The sequence below is a fragment of the Dasypus novemcinctus genome, chromosome 27 (assembly GCF_030445035.2).
Source record: "Dasypus novemcinctus isolate mDasNov1 chromosome 27, mDasNov1.1.hap2, whole genome shotgun sequence".
Lineage (NCBI taxonomy): Eukaryota > Metazoa > Chordata > Mammalia > Cingulata > Dasypodidae > Dasypus > Dasypus novemcinctus.
In genome coordinates this window covers 21,870,517-21,887,283 of record NC_080699.1, presented here as the reverse complement: position 1 = coordinate 21,887,283, position 16,767 = coordinate 21,870,517, and positions in this window count along the sequence as shown.

Below are 16,767 nucleotides of genomic sequence, written 5' to 3'. Positions count from 1 at the left end.
ATCACATTAGACCAACTTCACTTTTAACCAGGGAAAACTTACAGGCATTTTCTATTGCACATACACAGTACATTAAGAGCAACATTGGGAAACAGACTTGGCCCAGTGGTTAGGGCGTCTGTCTACCACACGGGAGGTCCGCGGTTCAAACCCCGGGCCTCCTTGATCCGTGTGGAGCTGGCCCATGCACAGTGCTGATGCACGCAAGGAGTGCGCTGCCACGCAGGGGTGTCCCCCATGTAGGGGAGCCCCATGCACAAGGAGTGCTCCCCATAAGGAGAGCCGCCCAGCGCATAAGAAAGTGCAGCCTGCCTAAGAATGGCGCCGCACACACGGAGAGCTGCCACAACAAGATGACGCAACAAAAAGAAACACAGATTCCCCGTGCCGCTGACACAGAATCGGACAAAGAAGAAGATGCAGCAAATAGACACAGAGAACAGACAACTGGGGTAGGGGGGTGGGAGGAAAGGGGAGAGAAGTAAACAAATTAAAATAAATAAATAAAAATAAAAAAGAGCAACATTTAAAATTTTGAAAAGATTCTTAAATTTACACTGAAAGAACATAAACGTTGAACTGGTGTTTAATTCACTCTTTTGCAATTGAAACGGGGGCACTCTAGAGCAGTGGTTCTCCACTGGAGGAGATTTTGGCTCCCAGAGGACATTCAGCAATGTCTGGAGACATTTTGGGTTCCCACAATTGGCGGACTGCTCCTGGCAGCTAGTGGGTAGAGGCCAAAGATATTGCTACACATCATCTAGAGCCCAGGGAAGCCCCTACAACCAGGAATTACCTGGCCCAAATGAGAGTAGGATGAGACCCCTGCTCTAAACCTCCTCTATTTTTATTTTCTCCTCGTGGCCTGCATAGATTTGAACTCTGCTGTGGGATGGGACTACCCCGAGGGCTGGGAGGCTGCCAGAGGGACCTGCCTACTCCCAGGCCACCTCCTATTAATCCCCTCTCCTCCTGTGCCCCAGGTGAGCCCCTGGAGAGAATTAGGTAAAAAAAGTAGGCACTGTGCTTGATGACCAGCTGCTGTCTGGGCTGAGTCTCCCCTCGGGGCGGGGGAAGAAGGGAAGATGAACTACTGATGAAGGAGCTGGGTGGACAGAGAAGCCCCAGCTAGCAAGCCTCGCTGAGCACGCATCATTACAGCAAGTAGGGGCTGTTCACCAAGCCTGCAGATTTCTTACCTTCCATCAACTAAAGATAAAAGCAAGCCCCCTTACAGCTTAGTAAAAATTTATAATTTACAAAGTGTTTCCTATGTGTTAATCCAACCTAATTCCCACAATCACCCAGTGACATAGGTGGGCAATTATGATCAACCCCGTTTATAGAAGGGAAACTGAGTCTCAGTACACTATGCTCAAGATCACACTACTGAGCTTAACACCTTGTAGGTTCTCAAGAAATACTTAAAAGAGAGCCAGGGGTTAGGAGAAAGGAGAAGGAGAGAGCGATGAATGGGCGGAGCACAGGGCATTTTTAGGGCAGTGAAACTATTCAATTCTATCTGATAATGAAATGGAGGATGTATGACATTATGTATTTGTCAAGACGTACAGAACTGCACAACACAAAGCGTGAACCCTAATGTAAACTATGGACTTTAGTTAATAGCAATGGTTCATCAACCGTAACAAATGTACCAAACTAATGAGAGATGTTAATAAGAGACACTGCAAAGAGAGAGACAGGGGTATATGGAAACTCTGTACTTTCAGCTCAACTTTTCTGTAAACTAAACCATTGTAAAAAATAGTCTATTAATTCTTTTTTAAAGGGTGTGAAACAGAGAAAAGGGGAAAGAGTGGGAAAAGAAAAAGAAAATAAATGAGGTAGTGAAAGTGGAGCCAGGACTAGCGGGAAGTCTTTGAACATAATAGATGCTCTATAAATGCTTGTTTATTCTCTTGTTATTTGCCTATGAGAAGATGAAATCTATGACATAAAAAGGAGGACATTAATACGGCACATTGGAAAGAACTCTAGGCCAAAATCATGGGATACCCGCCCACCTGTGCCGCCGGGGGACAGATCTGCCTCACCTTGCTGCTCCTGGCTCTTCTAAAACTGGGGTGGTTGGATTCTATCATGGCTGGGATCGAACCTCCAATTTCCTCCTTTGTTAATTTCTGGGCAGGGATAACACAGCAGGGATAACAAGCCCCTACCTTTCATAACAATACAAAGAACATCACAGAGTAATCAAGAGATGTTCCTCCTTTTCCAGAATGGCTCTGTCCCTGCTTGTGGGTTCTTCCCCACTTAGAACATTCCCATGGCAGCTATTTGCAATTAGAACAACATCCGGTCTCCTCACCTGGACCCCTGTGACCACCCCTGCCTATCTCTTGGACTTAACCTCCAGCAACACCAGCCCTCTTCCTGCTTCTTGAACACCACAGCTTATTCCCTCTTAGAGCCTTGACACTCACTGTCCCCGTCTTGAAAGCTCTCCCCTGACAAATGTTCATCTGGTGGCTCTTGCCCATCATCCAGGTGTCTGATCAAGGTCACCTCCCCAGAGAACCTTTCCTAACCTCCCCAGCTGAAGTAATCCCCACGTTTCCTTGCCCCACTCCTCCCTTTCCAGCCGATCACTATGGTATTTTCTTCATGGAGTTAGAAGGAAAGGCTCCTGAGGATCCTCCCATTAGCAGAAAGCTTCTGGTCTCTCTGGACCGGGGCGAGTGTGCTTTAGCAGGTGTCTGGAGAAGTTGCTGGGCATGAGCGGCTCTGCCCCTCCCTCTTTCTGAGATCTGCTTCATGTGGACAACAGGAGCCCTGCTCTGTTCTGGACCAAGACATTGGCTTCGAGGCCTGGAGTTGACCAGTGCAACCAGAGCCTGGCTATGCACATGTGTCTAATGCTGCGGTGCAGCACCGTGGAGCAGTGGGTGTTGCACTCTTAAGCACCATCCTCCAACCTCACTGGGCTGAGCCTGGAAGCTTGTGTTTGGCTCTCCACTGCCTGACTCACATGTTTGTTTCGCGAGTGGTTCAGAGCCCAAGGGGGAACAAGTATGTCATTTATGGAGCTCCACTAAACCACAATATTTACCTTGTCCCAAATCATCATACTTATTGGTTGATTCATTTGTTTACTTGTCTATTGTCTGCCCCCACCTCCTCCTACTCCTTGCTATCCCCTCTAAAATGTAAACTCTCTCCTTCGTTCACATATTTATTCTGTGCAGGCAACAATGTTTGCTCTAAGTGGCTGTCAATAAGTAGTCACTGAATGAATTAAAAAAAGACTTCTAGATGCCTCAACACTGCATGCGATCCCAGGACCTTTGCACAGCTCTAGGATAGAGAGTTTCTTAATAATGAAAACTAAATTTCCCACTTGCTCAGAAAAATGAGAATTCATATGTGGATCTAAGTTTATTTAAGGAAGTCTTTAAGTACCTCTTACAGATCTAAGTTGTAGAAGACATTTATACCCAAGAAATAAGGTTACCTTAAGATAAGGAAACGCAGACATACCAAGGTTAAGCTATTTTCTGAGGATTCCGCAATCAGCCAGCAGAAGAGCTCTGGATTGCTATTGCTGTACTTCATACTTTTCTTCTCTACCTGCTGAGACAAATTGGGCTCCCACCATTCCTCTATGATAGGAACCTCTGAAGGCAAATTTCCTCTGTCCTTGTCTCTCTCTGGGTCTATTAGTCCCTGCCAGTTTTCAGTTGCATTCAGTTATAGGTCCTGAAGACTTTTAATCTATAAGCTCAAACTCTTCTGGAGAGAAGCTGACCCTGCCTGGGGCACAGGAGAGTTCCACCTCCACCAGGAGGCCCAGTCTGAATTTCGCCTGAAACTCCGTATCTTATGGAGGTGGGCCCCCTGTGTCACCAAGCTTCGGTGGCCCCACTCGTGTTGGCCCCATCGATGTGACGGGCTCCTGCCCTGGTTTCCTACTGGGGTGTGGGGCTGGGGGCTGGCCCTGAACCCCTGCCCACTGGGCTGAGGTTCCATCATCTTGGCTAGCCCTCGCCAGCTTTCTCCCGCCTCACCGCCTTCCCAGGGACAGCAGCCCCTTGCTGTGCTTGCGCCACTGGAGAGGGTTCTGTGGTAAACTAGAGTTTCTTCCAGGAAGAAAGCTCTGCTCCTCGTCCTGACTAACAACAAGAAACCCCGCTGCCTGCAAAGTCCTGCTTTGGACAGCAGCCTGGCCAGGAGCCAGCCTGACTTTGCCCCCTGGGAAGTGGCCTTGGGGCTACTGTCCTCACCCTGCCTCAAGGGGAAGGCTGGAGGCCCACCGGCCCACCTACCAGGCTCATCTGAGCTTCTCCCCTGGCCCAGCCGTCCCTGCACCCCCAGCCTCGGCTCAGCCCTCCCTGGAGCGGTTCCCAGCCAGGCAGGGCTGCAGCCCAGGAGCAGCCCCTCCTCCCCGGGTGGCTTTCTCCTCAGGAGCCCGCTGGCCCTTCTCCAAGAAGGCCCCTCTTCCCTGCGCATTCCAGTTATCTGCCTCAACTTCTCTCTCCTCCCCCAGGCCCTTCCTGTAAATTTCACATTTGAAACAAATATTGATTTTCTTACTAATGCCCCTTGCCAGGGTTGTAAGACACACACACACTCACGCTCACACACACAGACACGCATAGCCACAGAAAACAAAGAGCATGGACCTGCTACCACTTCTGAAAATGAATGAGGCAAAAACAGAAAGCATAAAGAAAAGGAGAAGTGGCTTCTGGGCAAAACGCAGCGGGGTGCGGGGGGGGGGGGTGCTTTTTTTTTTCCAAGACCCGAGTGAAAAGACAGGGAGGATCCGCTGCTGCTCAGACACGTGGCCGTGGGACTCCCGGCCCCCTCTCCCCATCCGCTGTCCCCCTCCCGTCCCTTTACCTTGGACTAATAAGTAATCCCCAAGATGGTTGGTGCACTTGGCTTATTGTGTTTGGGGAGGAATGCGTTCTCTTTATCACCCCCAACCTCAGGCAAATATTTCCTGGTACCCATTTGGATGCCTGAACACTTGGAGCAATTGGCGTTCATGTCATTTTCTGGGTAAGTGCAGGAAGCAGCAGGTCACTGGGCACCGTGAGATCTTGACCCCTGGGGGACTGGAAACTTAAGGCCTGGCCAGCTCCTGGCTGGGCGCAGCAACCTTCCACCAGCCACAGGGACAGGGATGCAGAACTAGTCGCTTCCTTTATGCTCCCCTCCCGGGGGTGATTCCTGCAACCAGGGTCACGTTCAGTAGAATTTACATAGAGCAGGCAATTGATTGAGACTTTAATGGAGCAGAATAAGCTACTCAGAAACGACCAACGTCTTGTTTTTCTCTGCAGCAGGCGCAACACAAAGGCACGCGAGGTATTTCCTCCCCTCCTTCCATCCCTACCCCAGGCTTCTGTGACCTTGAGGTCCAAGTTTCCTCCCTCGGTTAAGGGCCTTTACCTCTGTTTCAATGCAAATGGGAGAAGTCGCCAAGCGCCTGCTCTGTTTGTGAAAACTCCGGCACAATCAAGCAGTTAAAGAGGGTCTGTCTTCTAGAGGAGGAACGTGGCAACTTTTAGTTCAAGGTGAAGGAAAGGCCTGGCTGGGGAAAAGGCCCCTGGCCCCCAAGAGGATGACTGGCTCCCCCCGAAGGGGAAGGAGGCAAGGGAAGATGGCCGCTGTCTCGGGGAGACAGAATCCTGAGCGAGAGAGGAAGGTGGGAACTTTGGGGAGCACTGGGCACCCCCTGCCAGGGCCTCGGGAAGCTCAGCGAGGTCTCCCATGACTGAGCATGCGCGGAGGCTGTGAGCTGGTCCACGTGGGCCTGCGCCGGGAGCACGGGCAGGAGGCCCCGGCCTTCCCAGGCCTGAGAAGCCAGAGCGTGGTTTTCTGTTTGTTTTTTTTGTTTTTACCAAGTGTGAGGATGCCCTGGAAAGATGAGGACACTGAAAACCTTGGGGTCTCCAGGCAGGTTTAATTTGATATGATTAGAGAAATATGCTGGGGCAGGTTATGTCACTCTCACCATACTGCCAGGGACAGGGGCTGCTTGCTTTCAGAAAACGAGGCTCCCGTGGACGCTCCCTGGGGGCAGAGATAAGAGGCGCTTCCAAAGCTCCTCAGGCTCCCAGGGGCCCCTTTAGGAAGGCTGCAGCAGGAGCCACCAGGCGTTAACTAGATCCCTCGTTAGGCTCACCCGGTTATCGGAAGTCTCTGTTCTGTTGCTTTCTCCGCTTGGCTCCTCTCTGATCTCGGGCTTACTTTGGTGGCTGTGAGCCCATTACCTCCCAATTAGGTCTTGAAGTTTTCCGTATTAATCTCTGGCCTCACCCTACTTGCTTTTAGGGTAAAACACATGCTTTTGGTCCCTCCTCTAATAGTTTTCAGCACCTCTTGTTTTCAGCCTTTTGGAGTCCAGCTTCGTTCTGGACCAAACAGCCATATTCGCTCCTCCTCCTCTTCCGAGGGTTATACCGTCCGCCTGTGCTACCCTCTTCCCAGTCTCTCTGCAGCCATGTACTGGCCTCAACCACTTTCACAGATTCCTTGGGAATTGAACCCCCAGCTCATACGTCTTCTTCCCACCCAAATCTCTGCACTCGCCCAAAAGGTTTCGGTCTTCAAGTGTAAGACCCTTCTGTACCATAACCTCGGTTTCTTGTTTCCTTTACTTCAAGCAAATGTAAACTCCATTCCATTTAAGTGACCCACTTCCATGGCAACAACCTGATCTTGTCATCACCTCAAACCGTTCCACAGCTAACCCTTAAATTCACAAATTATCTTCCCACCTGTGACCCCTTCAGAACTCCTCCTCACCCTCGAGGCTCCAACCTCTCAAGCTCTTCTACCTTCTCTCCACCAACCCTTCTGTCTTTTCTTCCTTCACCTCAGGATTCAGCCATGTAAACATTTCCCAAATAATTGTTGCAAATTAGTATGTGCTTGGCTCTCTTGAAAGCCCTTTTATGTATATTAACTTTCTTCATTTTTTAAAATAGTTGGAGGTTTACCGAAAAACCAAGCATAAAATACAGTTTCCATATACCGCCCTGTTATTAACACCTTGCATTAACTTTCTTCATTTTGTAATCATTTACAGATGAAGGAACTGAGGTTGAGTAACTTGGCCAAGGCCCCCCAGCCAAGGCTGGCTACATAATTTGAGAGGGCCAGTGGAAAATGAGCATGCTGGGCCCTTATTCAAAAAGCAGGGCATAAGTGACATTAAAGTATTTAAGATATAAAGCTTTTTCATTTAAAAATATTTTATTACTCATAAAAGCATAACACGGGCAATCATCATCCCAAATAAAGGAAAATTAAAATTTTAAATTATTAGCATGAACTACTACTTAGCTTTATGTATATGCCAGCTTTAAAAGTAAATACAAGTGGGAAGTGGATGTGGCTGGGAAGCGGATGTGGCTCAAATGATAGAGCTTCCACTTACCATATGGGAAGACCTAGGTTCGATCCCTGGGGACTCCTGGTGAAAAAGAAGAAGAGAGAGTGTGCCCAGGCAGTAAGATAGTGCCCCATGCAAATGAGTCACACAGCAAGATGATGACGCATCAAAAGAGAGACAAGGGGTGGCGGACTTGGCCCAGTGGTTAGGGCATCCGTCTACCACATGGGAGGTCCGCCGTTCAAACCCCGGGCCTCCTTGACCCATGTGGAGTTGACCCATGTGCAGTGCTGATGCGCGCAAGGAGTGCCCTGCCACGCAGGTGTGTCCCCCGCGTAGGGGAGCCCCATGCGCAAGGAGTGCGCCCCGTAAGGAGAGCCGCCCAGCATGAAAAAAAGTGCAGCCTGCCCAGGAATGGCGCCGCACACACAGAGAGCTGACACAACAAGATGACGCAACAAAAAGAAACACAGATTACCATGCTGCTGACAACAACAGAAGCGGACAAAGACGACGCAGCAAATAGACACAGAGAACAGACAACTGGGGTAGGGGGGAGGGGAAATAAATCTTTTAAAAAAAGAGAGAGACAAGGGGAGAGTCAAGGTGAAGTGAAGCAGAAATCAAGAACTGAGGTGGTGCAATTGACGGGGAACCTCTCTCCCCATCGTGGTCTCCAGGATTGAATCCCGGTGAATCCTAGAGGAGAGAAAATGAGAAGAGAAGACAACACAGACAGCAAAAGCAGCAGGGCAGGAAGAGGGGAAGGGGGAAGAAAATAAATAAATAAATCCTTTAAAAAAAGTAAATATAAGAACATTTAAGTCACCTGTAGAATTACAGGTATTTCATAGACTATACAAGCTTATATATTTTATTCTTACCTGAACAGTGGAAATGCTGCATAAAACTAATTTTATTTCACTTCTTGATATATGCCCATTCTATCAATACTCCCTACCTTCAGTTTTCCGGTGAGTAAAGAAAGACTGAAAGGGAAAGGAAAAGTTTGCTCTATCTTTCCCTTTCCTTGTATGTGTTCATTTGCAATGTAAGTGGTTGACTAATACAGGAAAGTAACGCGAGTAAGCAAGGATATGATAGACTTCCTTGGCCATCGGTGTTTCTTGGAATGCCGTTACCTTTCTCCTTTTTCTGGGTTGGAAGCAAGCTCTGGTTCAAATGGAAAGCATGGCCTCTCGGGGATCACTCACTCAGTTATAGACATGCCAGTGCACCCGTGAACCCACAACCCATGCACAATGCACAGGCATTGGCCAAGGCTCAGAACCAGTTAAAATTAAGCCTGTTGCAAGAGCTGCATGGCAATACCAAATGCTCTGTGCAAAGTGGGCAACAAGGTACAGCGGATGTACACATTGGGTATATCCTTTGCTCATACGCAGGCCCTATTGTTCCATCGGACTTCATCTACCAAACACAAGTTCAAAAATAAAGTAAGTAAGCATTTCAAGATGGTGGCAGCAGAGCTTTAAACCAAGCTCAGGACCTTGGGAGGAGCTGGACTTGCTGTACATCAACAGTCAGCCCTGGAAGCAGATGTGGTTCAAGATGTTGAGCTCCAGTTTCCCACATGGGAGGTCCCAGGTTCAATCCCTGGCCCCTCGTACCTCAAAAATGGAAATCAAATAGAAAAGTTATTTTCCTTCCCTACCTTAATAAATTACTGGCCTAATTCAAAAAAAAAAAAAAAAAAACTTAGCCCTGCTCTCAGGTCATATGTGGTGGGGTTGGTATTTGAACCTAAGACCCTTGCTCTGGAGGCTCCTAACCACTAATGGCAATGCTATGTTGTCTCTCTTGAACAGGATTGTTATTCTTACTCTGAATTAATTTAGCTTTCTGTCTTCTGAGCCGTTGCTTCCATGTCAAAATTACTGGCAATAATCAAATAACTAGCCGATTGGTACCACTGGGTTACTTGGCATTCCCTAACAATCTCCCTTTCCTGTTTCCACCATGGCTATTCCAAATAATTTTCCAGTCCTCTTTCCTAGATCTAAGTCTCCTTATCCCTGCTAAACAACAATTTTTCTATGTTGATACATGATTTTCTTAATTATCATGTATTTTGTCCAAATAATATAACATAATTTTCTGAGCCATTTACCTATTGCTCTATGTTTAAGTTATTTTTCATTTTTCCGCTAACACTAGAGCATTGCAATGAACAGCATGCATCCCTTACTCTTAAGGAATGACCTTCCAGTTTCATGGAAGAACATAATGGGTATGAAATCCTTCTTTCCCAAATGTGTATACAGATATACAGAGATAGATAAGCTCACACCTTCAGGCACAGGTTGGGATCCCCAAGAAACAATCTGAGAAGGAACTTAATATTCAGGAAGTTTCTTAGGGAATAAACCCAGGATCAACATCTGTACAGGTAGGGAAAAAAATTAGATTGGGCAAAGGAAGAGGTTAAGAGAATGCAAATCAAAATCACAATGCTATACAACCTCATACCCGCTAGGATGGGTATTATTTAAAAAAAAAAAAACACAGAAAATAACGAGTGTTGGTGAGTATGGAAAGATATTGGAATTCACATGCCTTGCTGGTGGGAATGTAAAATGGTGCAGCCACTGTGGAAAACAGTTTGGCATTTCATCAAAAAATTAAACAGTCAGGTTTATACTGCAAATCCACTCAGGTTTATGCTGTAAAGAATTTGTAGCAGGGACTCAAACAGATATTTGTGTACCAATCTTCCTAGCAGCATTATTCACAGTAGCCAAAAGGTAGAACCAACCCCAGTGTCCATCAATAGATGAATGGGTAAACAAAATGTAGTATTGTCCATACAATAATTTATGACTCAGCCTTAATTAAAAAGGAATGAATTTCTGATACATGCTGCAACATGAATGAACCTAGAAAACATTACGCTAAAAGAAATAGGACAGACAGCAAAGTAACACTATTATATGATCCTACCTACATGAAACTTCTACAATGAGCAAATTCATAGAGATGGAAGATGGATTAGGAGTTACCGGGGACTGTAAGGAGGGGAACGGAGAGTTATTGCTTAGTGGATAAAGAATTTCTGTTTTGGGTGATGAAAAAGTTTTAGTAATGGAAGGTGGTAACATAACTCAACATCGTAAAAGTAATTAATGTCATTGAATTGTACATTTAAAAATTATTAGGATGGCAAATATTATGTCATAAATATATTACCACAATAAAAAAAAATCCCATGCTGAAAACTTTCAACTAATAAAATAGAGTAAAAAATAAAAACAACAACAAGATTTTAAAAGGTTAAACCAAGAAAACACACACACACACACCAAAAAAAAATGTAGCTGAGGGAGTCCTTATCAGTATAGCTTAGTACCTGAGACGGATTGCCTGGGTTCAAATCTCAGCTCTGCTATTTAAGACTCTGTGATCCAGGGCAAGTTACTTAATACAACTTTGCCTCAGTTTCCTCATCTTTAAATGGTAGTCACGGTAGTCATAATTATGTCTTCTGAAAGATTCTCATGAATAATATACATAAAACATTTAGAAGAGTGCCTGCCATGAATAAGAGTTAACTTATTACTATTCAATGTTACTTGAATAAATGATATATTTGGTGTAACTAATGTTGGTGCCACTCAGTGTTACTTCACTTTTAATTTTAAACAGGATAAGTCTTTACTCTTCCAAGAAAGTATAAATCATTGTCTAAATCATAAGTATGTTATAAGGATTAAAGGAGTTTTTTTTTAATTATATATACCTCATCTCATTCCAAAATAGTTTTGAGTAGTTAAAATCAACCTCAAAACATAGAGAGAAGCAAGATGATATAGTAATAAGAGCACTTCTTTAAGAAACAGACATTAGGATGTAATCACAGCTTCTTCCATTTATTAATACTACGGCTTTTCCAAGGCCTAAAGATATTGTGATGCACTATGCATTCAGAAATGATCATTATTGCTGTTTAGTTGAAAGAAGACTGCATCAAGGCATTTTTGGCAGGAGGAGGAAGGAAGGAAGGAAGGAAATAAAGATTGAGTTGTATTGAATTAGTACAGCAGAAATGGAGGACAATAGACACACTTCTCAGGTAGCTCCGCCTAGACTCAGAATGATAGCAGATTGAATCTCAAGGCAGAAGTCATTTTAAATGCTGCTATTTAGTCCTCATTCCATTCAGCCTTCTATCATAGTTCATTATTTCTATGCCTGTCTCCAGCATTAAACTGCATCTTCTTTGAAGCCAGTGACCTCATCTCTGTAAACCCAATGCCTGCACAGTACTGGGCATTCGGAATCAGGCAAAGATGCTTGCTGAGTGACTGCAAGAACAAACACCATCTGCCCAGTGAACTCTTCAACACCACAAAGGCCCAGTCAAATAACAGCTTCTCCTAGAAACGAACTGAAGGGAGAAAAGAATACAGATTTCTTTAAGAGCGCTCAGGTGGGACCTGGATGGAGAATCCCAATCCTGGGAAAATGCTTCCAGAATTATAGGGATTCAGAAAAACTCTCTGCCAATCTGGGCTCTATGCTTCTGTGTAGATTACTCCCTTGGCTGCTGCTTTCCCCACAAACCATGAGCGCTGTGAAGCAGTCTGTGCCTGTGGGCAATGCCACGGTCAGCCCTTGCTGTGAGTTCGGTGTGGCTCTAACAGCCAGCTGTGTTCCTAGGACCTCAGCCATGCCAGAGACAGGCCGAGAGCTGGAAAGAACTCCCGCTCCTTTCCCCACCTGGTCCCCAGCATGCTGCATTAATTCAGCCATCATGGCGGTAGTGGCTCTCAAGTTCCCCGCATGTCAGTTCCGTATTCCTAGAGCTTTCTGGGGGCCTTTGGGTTTCCATACCTGTGTTCTTTCTTCAGGACTCTCCATTCCCTTTGTTTCCTATCTACCCTGCTCAGCCTAACTGTGGCCAGAGTAGAACTGGCCAATGCTCAGAGGAAAAGCTGTTTCAAAAATATGACAGGGAAACGGATGTGGCTCAATCAATTGGGCTCCCGTCTACCATATAGGAGGTCCAGGGTTCAATGCCCAGGGCCTCCTGGTGAGGCAAGCTGGCCCATGTGGCAAACTGACCCACGCAGAGCGCCAGCTTGTGTAGGAATGCCACCCCACGTGGGAGTGCCTCCCGGCTCAGGCATGCTGCCCTGCACAGGATGCTGGCCGATGCAGAGAGCTGGCACAGCAAGATATCGCAACAAGAGACACAGAAGGGAGAAAATAAGAAGACGTAGCAGAACAGGGAGCTGAGGTGACACAAGAGAGTAATTGCCTCTCTCCTACTCTGGAAGGTCCCAGGATCGGTTCCTGGAGCCACCTTACAAGCAGACACAGAAAAACACACAACGAATGGACACAGACAATGGGGCATGGGGAGGGGATAAATAAATAAATCTTTAAATATATTTATATATAACAGATTGGGAGCAGGTGTAGCTCGGTGGTTGATGTCTTCCCACATACAAGGTTCCAGGTTCAGTCCCCAGTCCTGGTAACTCAAAAACAAAAAAACATATCAACAGAGCTGAAGGTTTCCCAAGGCTTGGCCTTCAGGGCTAATTAGAGGTTTCCTTCTCACCCCCCTGGCACCAAAGCACTCCTAGCTCTGCCTGTGGGCCTTGGGATCCAAGGACCCAGCCTGAGCTGGACTGCCCGTGGGGGGAGCCCTAATCTCATGTAGAATCAAAGACTCCTCCCGGGGCTGCCCTGTGGCTTCTAGCTCATCCGCCCAGGACACCGTGAGGAGGTGAAGCTGCGTCGAGGTGTGTGTGCACAGAAAGCAGCATCGGGCCAGCCTGGTATGGGCATACCGTGCCCAAGACCCTTCTGTTTTCCCATGTACAGCTTTCCTTTCCCTTTTCTCCTTTGGACCTACCCCCGGCGAATGTTTTCTTTCCTGGACATCGGGAGTCAGAGAAACCCATTACACTGTTATTTTCTTCGGTCTTGTAGCAACTCACGCTCAGATTAGTCCTGCTGGCTTTAATCGGAGACATTTGCAATTCCTGAAGCAGCCGGGTCCTTGGCATGCCAACCCCAGATCACATCTCTGCGGTCTGCCCGTCTCTGCCCGAGTGTGCAGGGCTGGGTGGGGCAGGGAGCCGCAGAGAGGGGGAGGGGGAGGGGGGAGTTGCGCACAGAGGACTTTTGTACCCTGGGTCCTGTGCTAAAGCAGGGACAGTGTGAAATCAAGAAAAGATATAAGGGGAAGGCTGTCCTGTGTCCCAGCGTGAAGAAAACCGCCTGCTCTGAAGTTATCACATCTCCGACTACAATGTAATTCCTTGCCGAGGCTTTCTCTGATAGACTGACCAGCAGGAAGGGCTGGAACCTGCCAGAGGAGAAGCGCAAGGAGCCTGCTTATCACGACTGCCGGCCCTGGGCTCGGGTTTCTGGGGCTTTCTTTCGGGGCACACACAGCTCTGGCGCCTTCATGCTGGGCTCAGACCCAATCTCCAGCCAAACCTTTCCCAAATCCCAGTCATACCCAAACCTACCCCCTTCCCCCTACCCTTGAACTCCAGCGACTCTTTGCCTCCTTTGTCAGGACTAGAAAGAGAAGAATGTGCAAGGCACAGAGGTAAAGCCAGGTGCCTGAAGTTGAAAGAATATGTCTTCAAAGAGTTCTGAAATGCTCAGGTACGGGAGAGCGCGGGAAGTATCCTGGCAATCCTGCCCTCCTGGGGCAGCCCCCATGCACACCCTTCCCAGGCCAGCGGTTCCACCTCAGTGAAGAAAATGCCTGGGGAGCCCATCCCCAGCCCTGCATGCCCCATTCTGGTAGCTGCCGTCCCCACCCCCACCAGAGTCCTTCCTGTTTCAACTCCAATCCCTTCCCGATTACCATTGCAGGCCCTGAGGACAGGAGCTGCCTCTCAGGAGCAAGAGCCTTTCGGCACAAACACACACACAACTTTCCACCACCTCTTGCAGGAAAAAGGTAGGGAGTTCAGGAAAAACGAGCCGCAATTGGGTGGGGCCAGCCAAGTCTACTGTTTTGAGAAAACCCAGAATAGGCTGAGTCAGATCATTTGGCAGGAGCGAGGTGTCATTTCAGTTATCTGGGTCATTGTGTCCGTGAGGAGTTGTCTTTCCTTCCACGCCATGCCATGCGGGAGAAAGCACCCGCTTGGCTCCAGGCTTCTTAGGGTGCCCAGGAGGGAAGACTTGGTCCACCTCCCAGAGGACTGAGCCTGGGAAGAGGCATCCAGCCAAGACCTTGACTCCCCACGTACTGGAGCAGGAAGGGGGTGTGGCGCTCTTTTTGGGGGCAGAAGGAGGGGATGGTGTTCATTTCTCCTTGAGGCCTGCTCTTCCCCCCTTCCCCCAACAAACTCTCGGAGGAGGAACTGGCTCCAACATGGGGTGAAGGACTGCGGGGCTGAGCCGACAAGGAACTACGAATTGGCTGTGGGCCCACGATTTTTCTTAATTAGCCATGGCATCTTGCCCATCATCGAAATAAATAACAGGTGTCCCCTAAGGACACCACACGAGAGACGCCATTTATCGCCGTTCTGAGAGGAAACTGACAACATGACGGGTGACACGGCAGAAATAATGAAGAAAAATGGTAGTGGGCAAGGAGAGCCTCCCACAGAGGAGCCTTGCAATCAGCCCCAGAGGGAAGCCCTCTGCCCACCCACTCCCCCACCCCCTAGGGAGAGCAGCAATTCCTGGAGCGCCTGTTCCCCAGGCAAGATTACTTCTGCCATTAGCACTAAGCAGGTACCACGCGGCAGCATTTCGGGGTCACTGGGCAATCTCTCCGGTCCCATAATGGTCACTCTGAAGGTAGGTCAGAACCCCTGAAATGCCGCTTGGAGAGTTTCTTTGTTTTAGATATTTCAAGGTCAGGCAACTCTAATTTGTCTGCGTGGATTATCTCTGTGGAACGTTAGCCTGTGCTCCCCTCTGCCATCCAATACCCTCTGCTCATTCTTCTGCTGCAGTGGCTGGTGACCAGAGCCCGTCTAAAGGCCAAGAGGGGCTGCTCCCCTGTCGAAGGCTTATTGCACCACCTGTGCTCTGCCACCCATGCCTGCTGCCTCCTCAGGAATTTCTCGCCATCAATTGATCCCCTCTCCAACCTCTCTGTTCCACACTCCCTGTCTACTTCCCCTGAGGAATCAACCATATGCCAGTCGCTCCCATTCAAAAACCAAACAATCCAATCTGCCATTCCTGGAGCCTGCATTTCTGTGGCGCTTCCACCCTCGCACACCTCTTGCCTCCATAGCCAGCGTTTCCAAATGGTCCTTGCTGTCTTACCTCCTGTTTACGCTACAGCCTTCTCCAGTTTGGCTTCTGATTCCAAACCACTGAAACAGCTCTTGCCAAAGTCACCAGTGACATTCTGTTTCCAAACCAAGGGACACGTTTCAGCCCTTATTTTACTTAACATTCCTCTCCCTGGAGCTTCTTTTCTCCCTTGGCTTTGGAAAGGTCATTCTCCTCAGATTCTCTATTTCTCCAGCTTCTCCTTCTTGGCCACTCCTTTCCCACTGCCCATCCCATAAATATTGGAGCTCTTCAGAGCTTTGCCCTCAGCTCTCACCTCTTCTCAGGCTGCCTGCTCTTATGAGCCCAATGCAGTGATACAACTGAAAGTGCGTGTGTGTGTTGTAATATATATGACACACAATTTGCCATTCTTACCATTCTTCTTAGTTTTTTTAATTAGGGAAGTTGTAGGTTTACAGAAAAATCATGCTGAAATTAGAGTTCCCATGTTACCCACCCCTTCCCAAACACAGTTTTCCCCATTGTCAACATTTTGCATTAGTGTTGAACTTAGTTATAATTGATGAAATAATATTATTATAATTATACTAAGTATAGTCCAGATTTACACTAGGGTTCACTGTTTATGTTATACAGTCCTATGAGGTTCCCCCCCCCATATTTATTCTAGTAACAAATTACAACCTAAAGTTTCCCCTTTTCACCATCAAATATATAATTCAGTGTTGTTAATGACATTCAGTGTTGTGCTGCCATCACCACCATTCATTACCAAAACTTTCTCATCATCCCATACAGAAACTCTGTACCCATTAAACAATAATTCCCTATTCCCTCCTCTCCACAGCCTCTTATAACTTCTAATCTACCTTATGTCTCCATGAATTTTCTTCTTCTTGATATTTCATATAAGAAGACTCATACAATATTTCTACTTTTGTGTCCAGCTTGTTTCACTTAAAAATAGTGTTTTCTAGGTCCATCCATACTGTAGCATGGATAAGAACTTCATCCCTTTTTATGGCTGAATCATATTCCACTGTAATGTCGTATATGTCTTGATGATTCCCAAGTCCGTGCATGTAGCCCAGACTTCTCCCTTGAATTCCAGGTCCTTATATCCAATGGTCCACTGGAAACTTCTCTAT